The 12,332-nt window shown below is 44.2% G+C and overlaps 1 protein-coding gene across 2 annotated transcripts in view; it reads right to left on the bottom strand.

The window, feature by feature from the left end:
- LOC123085162 (protein DETOXIFICATION 42) overlaps positions 1-5,492 on the bottom strand; it is an 11,249-nt gene extending 5,757 nt beyond the window's left edge. For both annotated transcript variants that reach the window (XM_044506763.1, XM_044506764.1), the window contains exon 1: positions 5,033-5,492. The gene's annotated coding sequence lies outside the window, so the exon portion shown is untranslated. The remainder of the gene's footprint in view (positions 1-5,032) is intronic.
- Positions 5,493-12,332: the final 6,840 nt, after the last annotated feature.

The raw sequence follows: 12,332 nt of genomic DNA, 5'->3' as shown, positions 1-12,332 counted from the left end.
ACAACAGTGTCGCATGCGATGGGCCAGTAGTTGCACGCCAATGGTTAATTTCCCACGTGCCGCGTCGTCCGGTGCGATGCAAGTAACATGATAGAGATTCGGATCAACAATGGGCCGCGGCAAGGCGGCATGGCAAAAATCACATGCTCATGTAACATAGTAATTTTACTACTGTCACGAATTCGTGACAGTAGTAAAATTACTCTAGATATGTCCGTGCAGTAATTTGTGACAGTAGTAAAATTACTCTAGATATGCAACATAGTAAAGATCATGATGAGCATGGATGCAAGAAATTAATTCGTGACAGTAGTAAAATTACTCTAGATATGCAACATAGTAATTTTACTACTGTCACGAATTAATTTCTTGCATCCATGCTCATGTAACAAATTATGTCCGTGCAGTGAAAGATCATCTTACTAAAGGTAGTACTCAAACTACAGATGTATAGCGATTCTAGTGTAGTTTGGGCCATTCTAACATCAAGTTCACTATAATTTTGGTTACAAGATAGTGCATGCTTATGGGTTACCCACTAGTAATTTAGAAGTAGCATTTTTTTTTACATATCACATGCATGGTTGTTTGGCTTTGAAGAACTAGGGTAGTGGTTTTCCAATTGCGTTCCTTAGCCACCCCATTCTAGTCTCCTTTTTGCCCTGTTTATACTAGAATCTTCCTCCTCTTCAAGGTGGGAAGACGAAAAGGGGCAGCCATCTTGGTTTCCCAACTACTCATGGCTATTTCTCTCTTCACTCTTTCCAATGAGAAAGATGACAGGAGTCCCTCCCATCTTATTTGGATATATCGCTGAGACTACTTGTCATCATGTTTTTATAGGCAATTTCCCCCATCTAGCATTGGGGAAAGGAGAGGCGAATATGCATTCAATGGAGTGAACTATACTCCAAACATCTGTAGAACTAAAATGACACTTGAATATAGCAAATGGTAACACAAGATTCTGGATTATTCCTCATCAATGGCAAGCGAGTAAATATAATGCAGTCCCCTCAGGAAAGCTACAATATATGTGAGGCTTTTAGTATGCCATAAGTTTGCGCCTCCATCGCTTCATTTTCGAGAGTGAATTTTTGCGCAACTAGTTGCCACTACATTTAATTATTCAAAAACAAATCTCCAAGTTTCCAAAAAAATTGTGAAATGAGCACCCCTAACATATGACTCTTTCTATCCGATATTCTTTAGAGAGAAGTGCATATTTCAACCTTCAACTTTTGCCCTAGTCTAATTTACAACCCCGAACTCCAATACCATCTAAATTACAACCCCCAACTCTCAAAACCGGCCAGGATTCAACCCTCCCCTCTCTGTTGACCGGTTTTGACCAGTCAACAGGTCCAGTCAGCATGCCACATCAGCAAAAAATGCAAAATTTCCAAGGAAACAACCTGTAAAATCGAAGAAAATCCAGGAAAAGAAATAAGAAATCCAATTTCCGAAAAACACGGAAAATAAAAGAACGAATTTCCAAAAAAAATCCAGAAAAAACCCAAAAACTCAAATTCCAGAAAAAAATCATTTTTTATTTTCCCTAGCTTTTTTCGCAAATAATTTTTTCGGAATTTTGCCTTTTTATATTTTTCCCTGATCTTATAGATTTTTATTTACTTTTTCTTGAAATTTTGAAAAAAAAATCTGACGTGGCATGCTGATTGGACCCGTTGACTAGTCAAAACTGGTCACCCTAGGTCAAAACCGGTCAACAGGGAGGGGAGGGTTGAATCCTGACCGATTTTGAGACTTGGGGGTTGTAATTTAGACGGTATTAAAGTTCAGGGTTGTAAATTAGATTAGGGTAAGAGTTCAGGGTTGAAATATGCACTTCTCTCTATTCTTTACAACACATGTTAACAGTCATCCATGACCATCGCTTCATGGGCTGCAACCATCGATCGCAGTTTTGTATGAAAATCGGACGCGAAGGTGTCGTATGCATAGTGTGAAATAATGTGTGCATGTAGTAAGTCATGCTATGCCGTGTGGACTGACACACATTAATCAAAAAGTTTGACTCACATGACATGTTAGTGATCTAAACGCTCTTATATTTGTTTACAGAGGGAGTACAAAAAAGAATGTTTTTTGGTTAGATAACTCGCACACTATTCGTTTCTTTTTGTGTTGAACAGTTAGCTAACTTGCATTCACCATTTTTTTTCACAATTTTTGGAAACTTGGGAAAGTATTGAACAGTGAAAATATGTGTTGTGTAGTGGCAACTAAGTGCCGAATTTACTTTCTACATTTCTGGTCCATGTCCTTTGCAGGAAAATGACTTGGCTAGATTCACATACTCCCTTCGTCCCAAAACAAGTGTCTCACGTTAGTACAAAGTTGTACTAGAGTTGAGACACTTATTTTGAGACGGAGGGAGTATTAAATATACTACAACCATTTAGTGTACCCCGTGGCAACTAAGCCACAAAACATCAAACATAGTTCATCGCCAACCTTTATGAAAAGCAAACTGATCTTAAGCCACAAAAACATCAAACATAAATATGTATTGGGCGCCACTAACTCTCCTAGTGCTGTGATTATGTTGCTGATGTGCCACTAGCAGTTTGGACTGACCACTTACATAAATAATTCCAATCATACATATATAAGTTGGTACGTTGCTCTTTCTACTTTTGATTGGCTAGCAAAGTAACCTTGCTCCTTTTGACCATAATTTGTGTATCAGGTTGGAGTCATCTAATTGTATGTTGACAAAACTCAAAAGGCAAACGACTCAGTGATAAAAGCAAATTTAGTGTACGACATGTACGATAGTATGGTGTCAGCATATCGTTTGTCGTATCACGTTAGAAATTTTTAGTGGCGTTGAGAACAAAGACCGGTCCGAGAGTCAAGGGAGTGTGAAAAGGTCTAAGCATTAGAATGAAAGGATGGAAGAAACAACAACATTGAATAAAGAGAAAATAATCATGTACTATACCAATATTGTTCTTGAAACAAAATTCTCTACGGCTACATTGCTATCCTTTTGTGCCATCTTCAGGTGGCATGGTTAACTACAACAAGAGAAGCCAACCATCTGTACCAGAAATAAAGAACACGGTAGTGCGAGACTTTGTTTTCATGGATAACAATGTCATATCGAAGTTGCGGTGTTTCTATGCCCTATGCTTAGATACATCTGAGAGTTGCGACAGACGATTCAGACTCCAGAGAATGTGTTAAAATAGACTGCTAAAAATTTAACTTCTTTTTTGTGATAACCAAATTTAACTCAAATACCTGGCATTCAGTCTCACTATAAGTTTCCTCAAGAATATCTTGCCCAAGATAGTGCTTCAAGGATAAGGCTAGAAATAGACAGATGTGACCATTGAATTGAAGCTCCACAACAAACAATTCTGGGGGAGAATGCATAGCATAAGATGTGATACTAATGCTCGACAAAACTTGTCATACCTGGTGATTCCAAAATAAAGTTAGGGCTTACTGGCTAGCACCATCTATGTTGGGCCAGCCAGGGTTTGATCATCATGCTCACCAAGTTCCTCTTATATGCATGACTATTTTTTTATAATTCCTATATTCTTAAAGCTTCTGGTACAAAGTATCACCAAGTTCCTCTTATGCATGACAATCATAGTTGTATTGTGTTTGTTGCATATTTGTATATATTCTGTATGTTTTTACTAAATCTTGTTTGTTGTGACTGCAAAAAAGTGTACTACTAAAAAGACACGAGTTGGCCCAGCTATCACAATCACAGTGAACAAAATAGCCCGAAACAGTATCCATGAATTTGAAAAATTTCTGTATAAAACCAGTCAACACACCGAGAAAACAACTGCAGTAACAAAACTACAAGTGTTCTGTCTAGTGCGTATTTGACCAGTCACATATACTCCGCTCTTATCATCTTCTGCATCCGTAGTCCGTACATTTGAGTATTATCACTAGCAGACAAACAAATAAGCAATGCTTGATCAGATGGTTTTATCCCGAATGTTGGCCACTCTAAAAGCAAAAAAGCCAAGAAATGTCACATTATATATATCCCGATCGAACTGTTTATAAATGTATCCAACAAAAGGGGAGTGGAATGCGAGCTGCGTCATCGGCAAGTTAAGCAGCTTTCGGAGACTAATACCATGCTGATAGGTGGTGCCTGCCAGCTTTGGAGTGCTTGGTTGAAATGGAGCAACAAAAAAGGCGTCTACGATATCTGAATCTACTGACGTGTGGTTACCCTGATCGCTCTTTCTTGTGTAACAGCAACCAGGCCAGCTTTGGACTGGTGCCGGCCAACTTTAGAAAACCACTACCCGACGGAGCGTGAAAAAGAAGATTTAAAGGTGCAGATAAACGCGCGAATAATATGGCTATCAATCGGTTAAGCTTCTCTGGCACAGCATCTATATTCCCGGAAATGCAGCTTTGCATGGCTTTTACTTCTGATTTATGTGTGCATATATCAATATATATGCATTATTGTTTGGTCAACTACGTAGTACGTGGCAGACTCATGCAGAGTGCGCAGAAGGATACAACCAAGTTCTACTCCTGCGTGGTAATCCACCGCATATCTTCGCCAAAAAAAGACAGTAATCCACCTCATAGAGCGACTGCATGTGTGTAGAGTGGTTGATTAGTCTAGTATCCTAGCTTCTTGTAGTGCAACGATCGATCACAGTCGAAGCGTACACCGTGGACAGAGACACCTCTCGACCGGGCCAATTTGTGGTTAGGAAAACACTTGCACTTGCTCGGATGGTTGGTTACGTTTAACGATCACCTACTCTAGCTAAAACGTCGGTACATTGAGAACTACGCATCACGGCCTGCCGTGCAACACGTCACCGTCGATCACTATGCTTGGGCTCGGCTCAGCCATGCCTCGAAGACATTAGCTAGCTATGTTCTTACGATTGGTCGAGCTCCCGTCCGAAGAGCACTATATCGACATGCGATCGATGATCTAGCTACCTGTAAGAACGATCAAGCAGAAGCAGAGACAGAAGCCATATCAAAGCATGCGCTTGCGTACCTCTGGCCTGAAGTGGCGAAGCGGCCGGCGACTGGGTGCCGAGCTAGCTGGCCGTGTGTGTCTTTGGTTCCACTTGCACTCTTGGGCGCTGAGTGCAGGGAGCTACTGGCTGCTGCTCCACCCTGGCTCGTGGCCCCTATTAATAGGCGCCGTGAGAGGACGGCCGGAGGCACGATTCACGCGCGCGTACTTGCGGTCGCGCGACGGCTCGAGGGTCCGTTGGATTCCCGCTGCCTTTTTCGCTAGCTCTGGAGTCCAGGTCGGAGTCGCAATAGCTAGGAGAAAATCCTTGTTTAGTCGCGGGCCGCGTGGCCAGCACAGGCCCGCGCGTGTCGCCGCCGTACACCGGGCAGCGCACCGGCGCCCCGTCCGCCGTGTCACCGCGCCATTGGCGGCTCGCCGGCCAGGAAAAGTTCCGGCTGCAGCGGGAGCGCGGTGGTGCGGTGTGCGTTCACCAGTATACAAGTCGAGGATATAGGTCACTCACTAGTCACTAGGAGGCCTTCTCTCTCTCTCTCTCTCTCTCTCTCTCTCTCTCTCTGAATAAAAGAGGTCAGCAATGGAAAGCCTGGCCCGCTTCTTTTCCCGGGGGATGATGGCCCGCCCGCCTGCGTCGCCTTCGTGCCACCCCTAGTTTACGCATTCCATCGATCTCCTTTTCCCGGGGGAAGAAGAAGACGTCTGTGTGGAAAGGAGCTGCACCGAGGAAGGAAGGAGAGGGACGATGGAACCCGTGGGAAAGTTAGGTTGCGGAGGTCGGTCAGAGTAGCGGTGACAGTGAGAGTGGTGCACGCGCCATGGATTTTATTTTATGTCTCGACCGAGGACAAGCTAGGCCACCAAGGACGGCCTGAGCTACGCCGGTCGCCGGGCCAAGCACTCCCGAATAATTTTCCTGCTGATAAGTTGATCTGGTGATTGCTTTTTGGTCTGAATACTTGTGCGCGCGCGCCAGTGGTCGCTTGCGTGTGAGCTCGCCGTCGGTGCTAGCTGGGTGGCGGCTCTCTCCATCAACCGTGTTGCCAACGGTGGAGAAGAAGCTTGCGTCGACTACGGTAAAATTACCGGCTGGTGTCATTACATTCCACCCAAACCAGAAGCCTAGGTTAGTATGTACTATATGAATGGAAAGTTCGACTTCTGCAACTATTGCCGACGGTATAAAATTTAAAAGTCTGTCTAGGACTCAGTCGACTGAGACTTCGTGAAGACTTAATGGGCTGACATAGGGATTAGGACATCCTCAAGACGGACACACAACCCTTCCATACTTGTTGGGACTGTGGAAGCTATACAACGCGCGCCTGTGTCGCTCCGCGGCGCGATCCGGACGCGATTTCTCTCGCAAACCGAAAACAAACGTGGGGGAGCTTAGCGAGAGTCCGGACTTGTGACGTCCCCGATTCAATCATACACTAATCATACAAACGTGTAAGATCAAGATCAGAGACTCACGGAAAGATATCATAACAGAACTCTAAACACAAATAAAAGTCATACAAGCTTCATATTACAAGCCAAGGGCCTCGAGAGCTCGAATACAAAAGCTCGATACCAACGAGTCAACGAAAGCAACAATATATGAGTACATATATAAGTTAAACAAGGTGCCATAAGATGGCTAGCACAAACAGGGATACAGATCGAAGAGGCGTAGGCCTCCTGCCTGGGATCCTCTTAAACTACTCCTGGTCATCGGCGGTCTGCACGTAGTAGTAGGCACCGTCGAAGCAGTGGTAATCGTCGTCGGTGGCGTATGGCTCCTGGGATCCGCCAACTGATTGCAGCAACCGGATATAGAGGGAAAAGAGGTGGCCAAGCAGCCGTGAGTACTCATCCAAAGTACTCGCAAGATTGACATCAGATCTACACTACATATGCATCGGTATCAATAAAGGCGTAGTATTTGTGGACTGAACTGCAGAATGCTGGAATAAGAAGGGGGGAGAAGCTAGTCCTATCAAAGACTACACTTCTGACAGCCTTCATCTTGAAGCATATAGAAGAGAGTAGCTGAGGTAGTAACAAGTAACGTCGTATAGCATAATCCTACCCGACGATCTTCTCCTCGTCACCTTGTGAGAGAGCGATCGTCGGGTTGTATCTGGAACTCAACTAGGTGTGTTTTATTAAGTATTCGATTTTAGTTGTAAGAGGTCGGAATACAACTCCAAGTCGTCCTGTTACTGTGGACACGACTATTCGAATAGATTAACTTCCCTGCAGGGTCGCACCACATTACCCAACACACTCGATCACTCTGGCCGCACACACTTTCCTGGGTCATGCCCGGCCTTGGAAGATCAACACGTCACAACCCTACCTAGGCTCAACAGAGAGGCCAGCACGCCGGTCTACATCATAAGCGTGCAGGGGTCTTGGGCCCATCACCATTTGCACTCTTGCATGTTGCGTGGGCGACCGTGATCAGTTATGGCAACCTCCTTTACAAGGCAGGTGCTTACGGGGACCACCCGGGAGCGTGCCGCTCAGTCGCTGACGTCTGGAAAGCTTTGGCTGATACTACGATGCCGGTTTCCCATATCTTGCCCCGCATGGTAGTTAGTGTGTATAGGTCAACGACCAACTCGGATCAAATATCCAAACTCGTTAGGCGGGTTATTTTGAAGTAACTGCGGACAACGACCAGGGACCAGGCCCACCTCTCTCCTGGGTGGTCTCACCCTGCCCCATCGCTCTGCCACAAAGATCCACTTGAAGGGTCGTCGGGAAACAAGTCCTTTCAGTCCCCAGTCCGTGAATCACTCGCGGGTACTCTACGAGCCGACCAACTTTAGTCACAACATTGTATCATGTGTAATGAGTATATATGTATATGAAGGAAATATGCCCTAGAGGCAATAATAAAGTTGTTATTTATATTTCCTTATATCATGATAAATTTTTATTATTCATGCTAGAATTGTATTAACCGGAAACTTAGTACATGTGTGAATACATAGACAAACAAAGTGCCACTAGTATGCCTCTACTTGACTAGCTCGTTGAATCAATGATGGTTATGTTTCCTGGCCATAGACATGAGTTGTCATTTGATTAACGGGATCACATCATTAGAGAATGATGTGATTGACTTGATCCATCCGTTAGCTTAGCACGATGATCGTTTAGTTTTTTGCTATTGCTTTCTCCATAACTTATACATGTTCCTATGACTATGAGATCGTGCAACTCCCGAATACCGAAGGAACGCTTTGTGTGCTATCAAATGTCACAACGTAACTGGGTGACTATAAAGATGCTCTACAGATGTCTCCGATGGTGTTTGTTGAGTTGGCATAGATCGAGATTAGGATTTGTCACTCCGAGTATCGGAGAGGTATCTCTGGGCCCTCTCGGTAATGCACATCACTATAAGCCTTGCAAGCGATATGACTAATGAGTTAGTTGTGGGATGATGCATTACGAAATGAGTAAAGAGACTTGCCGGTAACGAGATTAAACTAGGTATTGGGATACCGACGATCGAATCTCGGGCAAGTAACATACCGATGACAAAGGGAACAACGTATATCGTTATGCGGTTTGACCGATAAAGATCTTCATAGAATATGCGGGAGCCAATATGAAAATCCAGGTTCTGCTATTGGTTATTGACCGAAGACGTGTCTCGGTCATGTCTACATAGTTCTCGAACCCGTAGGGTCCGCACGCTTAACGTTCGGTGATGATCGGTATTATGAATTTATGTGTTTTGATGTACCGAAGGTAGTTCGGAGTCCCAGATATGATCACAGACATGACGAGGAGTCTCGAAATGGTCGAGACAAAAATAATGATATATTGGACGGCTATATTCGGACACCGGAAGTGTTCCGGGCGATTTCGGAGAAAACCGGAGTGCCGGAGGGTTACCGGAACCCCCCGGGGAAAGTTGGGCCTTCATGGGCCATAGGGAAGAGGGGAGGCAGCCCACAAGGGAAACCGCGCCCCCTCCCTCTAGGGAGTCTGAATTGGACTAGGGAGGGGGTGTGCCCCCCTTTCCTTCTCCTTCTCATCTTCCTTACTTCCTTCCTTCCCCTTCTCCTCCTAGTAGGACTAGGAAAGGAGAAATCCTACTCCTACTAGGAGGAGGATTCCTCTTCCCTTGGCGCGCCACTAGGGCCGGCCGGTCTCCCCCTTGCTCCTTTATATACGGGGTCAAGGGGCACCCTAGGAAACACAAGTTGATTGTTTCCAGCCATGTGCGGTGCCCCCTCCACCATAATCCACCTCGGTCATATCGTAGCGGTGCTTAGGCAAAGCCCTGTTCCAGTAGTATCATCATCACCGTCATCACGCCGTCGTGCTGATGAAGCTCTCCCTCGACACTCTGCTAGATCATGAGTTCATGGGACGTCACCGAGCTGAACTTGTGCAGATCGCGGAGGTGTCGTACTTTCAATACTAAAATCGGTCGATCGTGAAGACGTACGACTACATCAACCGTGTTGTCATAACACTTCCGCTTACGGTCTACGAGGGTACGTGGACAACACTCTTCCCTCTCGTTGCTATGCATCACCATGATATTGCGTGTGCGTAGGATTTTTTTTAAATTACTGCGTTACCCAATGGTATATACCCGTGATCAATACTCGCCGTGATCATGACCCGATAATATAGCATGGCATACGAACAAGAATATAGGGCCACTGATGGAATACTAGCATCCTATACTAAGTATTTAGGATTGCAAGTAAAAGTATCAACAGTAGTAGCAAAGACAGGCTATGCAGTAGTATAGGATCAAACCGATGAAACACTAACAACTACACTACTCTAATGCAAGCAGTAGAGAGAAGGAGTAGGTGGTGTCAGGATGATCAAGGAGGTTTTGCTTGCCTGGAAGCTCTGCGGAGAAGGACGGGTCGTCAGGGGTGTAGTCAACGTTAGGAGCATCAACGTCAGTCTCAAAGTCTACCAGAGAGAATAGGGGGAAGAAACAATGAATAGAATGCAAACAGATGCATTGCGATGCATGACATGGCAATAAGCGGTGTTAGGTGTGACCTAATGCAGTATTAGGTGATACGGCGAAGGGGGAAAACATCCGGGAAATTATTCCCGGAGTTTGGCATTTTCGGACAGGTGAAACGGAGGGGGCGGTTCCATGTTCGCTATGCTAGGTACATGTGGCAAACGAACAGAGTGCATATAAGGAATCACTACGTTTTTCTGAGCAACTTTCATGTATAAAGTATTTTCATCCGAGTTACATATTATTTTATATTAATTTTCAAAGTTTTAAACAATTTCTGGAGTTAACAGATTTAATTGAATTCAAAAATTCATTTACTGCATCAGTATGACATCAGCATGATGTCAGAAGTCAACAGGGTTGTTGATAACCCACAAGTATAGGGGATCAGTTGTAGCCTCTTTCAATAAGTAAGAGTGTCGAACCCAACGAGGAGCTAAAGGTAGAACAAATATTCCCTCAAGTTCTATCGACCACTGATACAACTCTACGCACGCTTGACGTTCACTTTACCTAGAACAAGTATGAAATTAGAAGTACTTTGTAGGTGTTGTAGGATAGGTTTGCAAGATAATAAAGAGCAGGTAAATAAAAATTGGGGGCTGTTTAGATAAAGAAACAACTAAGTTAGTTTTAGTACAGAGCTTTTTGTCATAAGAAAGTTATTTGTCCCTAGGCAATCAATAATTAGACCGGTAATCGTTATTGCACTTTTATATGAGGGAGAGGCATAAGTTAACATAATTTCTCTCCTTGGATCATATGCACTTATGATTGGAACTCTAGCAAACATCCGTAACTATTAAAGATCATTAAGGTAAAACCCAACCATAACATTAAAGTATCAAGTCCTCTTTACTCCCATACGCAAACAACCCACTTATTCGGGTTTAAGCTTTTGTCACTCTAGCAACCCACCATAAGAAAATCATGAACATATTGCAAACCCTAGAACGGGGATCCCTCACGCTTGCGTGACACGGAGAGCACCATAGGACATCACCGATAATAAAACATGCAACTCAAACCAATCACGATTATCAATTAACCCATAGGACAAAACGGATCTAATCAAACATCATAGGATAGCCATACATCATTGGGAAATAATATATAGCATTGAGCACCATGTTTAAGTAGAGATTACAACGGGGAGAAGGGGTATTACTAAAGGAAATATGCCCTAGAGGCAATAATAAAGTTGTTATTTATATTTCCTTACATCATGATAAATGTTTATTATTCATGCTAGAATTGTATTAACCGGAAACTTAGTACATGTGTGAGTACATAGACAAACAGAGTGTCCCTAGTATGCCTCTATAGACTAGCTCACTAATCAAAGATGGCTAAGTTTCCTGACCATAGACATGTGTTGTCATTTGATGAACGGGATCACATCATTAGAGAATGATGTGATGGACAAGACCCATCCGTTAGCTTAGCATAATGATCATTTAGTTTTATTGCTATTGCTTTCTTCATGACTTATACATGTTCCTCTGACTATGAGATTATGCAACTCCGGAATACCAGAGGAACACCTTGTGTGCTATCAAATGTCACAACGTAACTGGGTGATTATAAAGATGCTCTACACGTGTCTCCGATGGTGTTTGTTGAGTTGGAATAGATCAAGATTAGGATTTGTCACTCTGAGTATCGGAGAGGTATCTCTAGGCCCTCTCGGTGTTGCACATTGAGGGAGTCCTGGTTTAGGGGGTCCTTGGGCGTTCGGGCTGTGTAACCTGGGCCGGACTAATGGGCTGCGAAGATACAAGATAGAAGACTTTCCCCCGTGTCCGGATGGGACTGTCCTTTGTGTGGAAGGCAAGCTTGGCGTGCGGATATGAATATTCCTTTCTCTGTAAACCGACTCTGTACAACCCTAGCCCCCTCCGGTGTCTATATAAACCGAAGGGTTTAGTCCGTAGAGGCAGTCATAATCATACATGCTAGACATCTAGGGTTTAGCCATTACGATCTCGTGGTAGATCAACTCCTGTAACCCCTATACTCATCAAAGTCAATCAAGCAGGACGTAGGGTATTACCTCCATCAAGAGGGCCCGAACCTGGGTAAACATCATGTCCCATGCCTCTTATTAGCCTAGATCCTTAGATGCACAGTTCGGGACCCCCTACCCGAGATCTGCCGGTTTTGACACCGACATTGGTGCTTTCATTGGCCAGATCTTCGTATTCGGCGGCTTTGCACTGCACGCCAACTCGGTTGACCACCTAGAGCAGATCGACAGCTACACCCCTGGTCACCGGATCAATTTTGGAAATTTGAACTATGTCGCTGATATCCGAGGAG

The sequence above is a fragment of the Triticum aestivum genome, chromosome 4A (genome assembly GCF_018294505.1).
Source record: "Triticum aestivum cultivar Chinese Spring chromosome 4A, IWGSC CS RefSeq v2.1, whole genome shotgun sequence".
NCBI classification, from domain to species: Eukaryota; Viridiplantae; Streptophyta; class Magnoliopsida; order Poales; family Poaceae; genus Triticum; species Triticum aestivum.
Note: the sequence above shows the minus strand (reverse complement) of the source record. Positions and strands in the feature narration are given on the sequence as shown.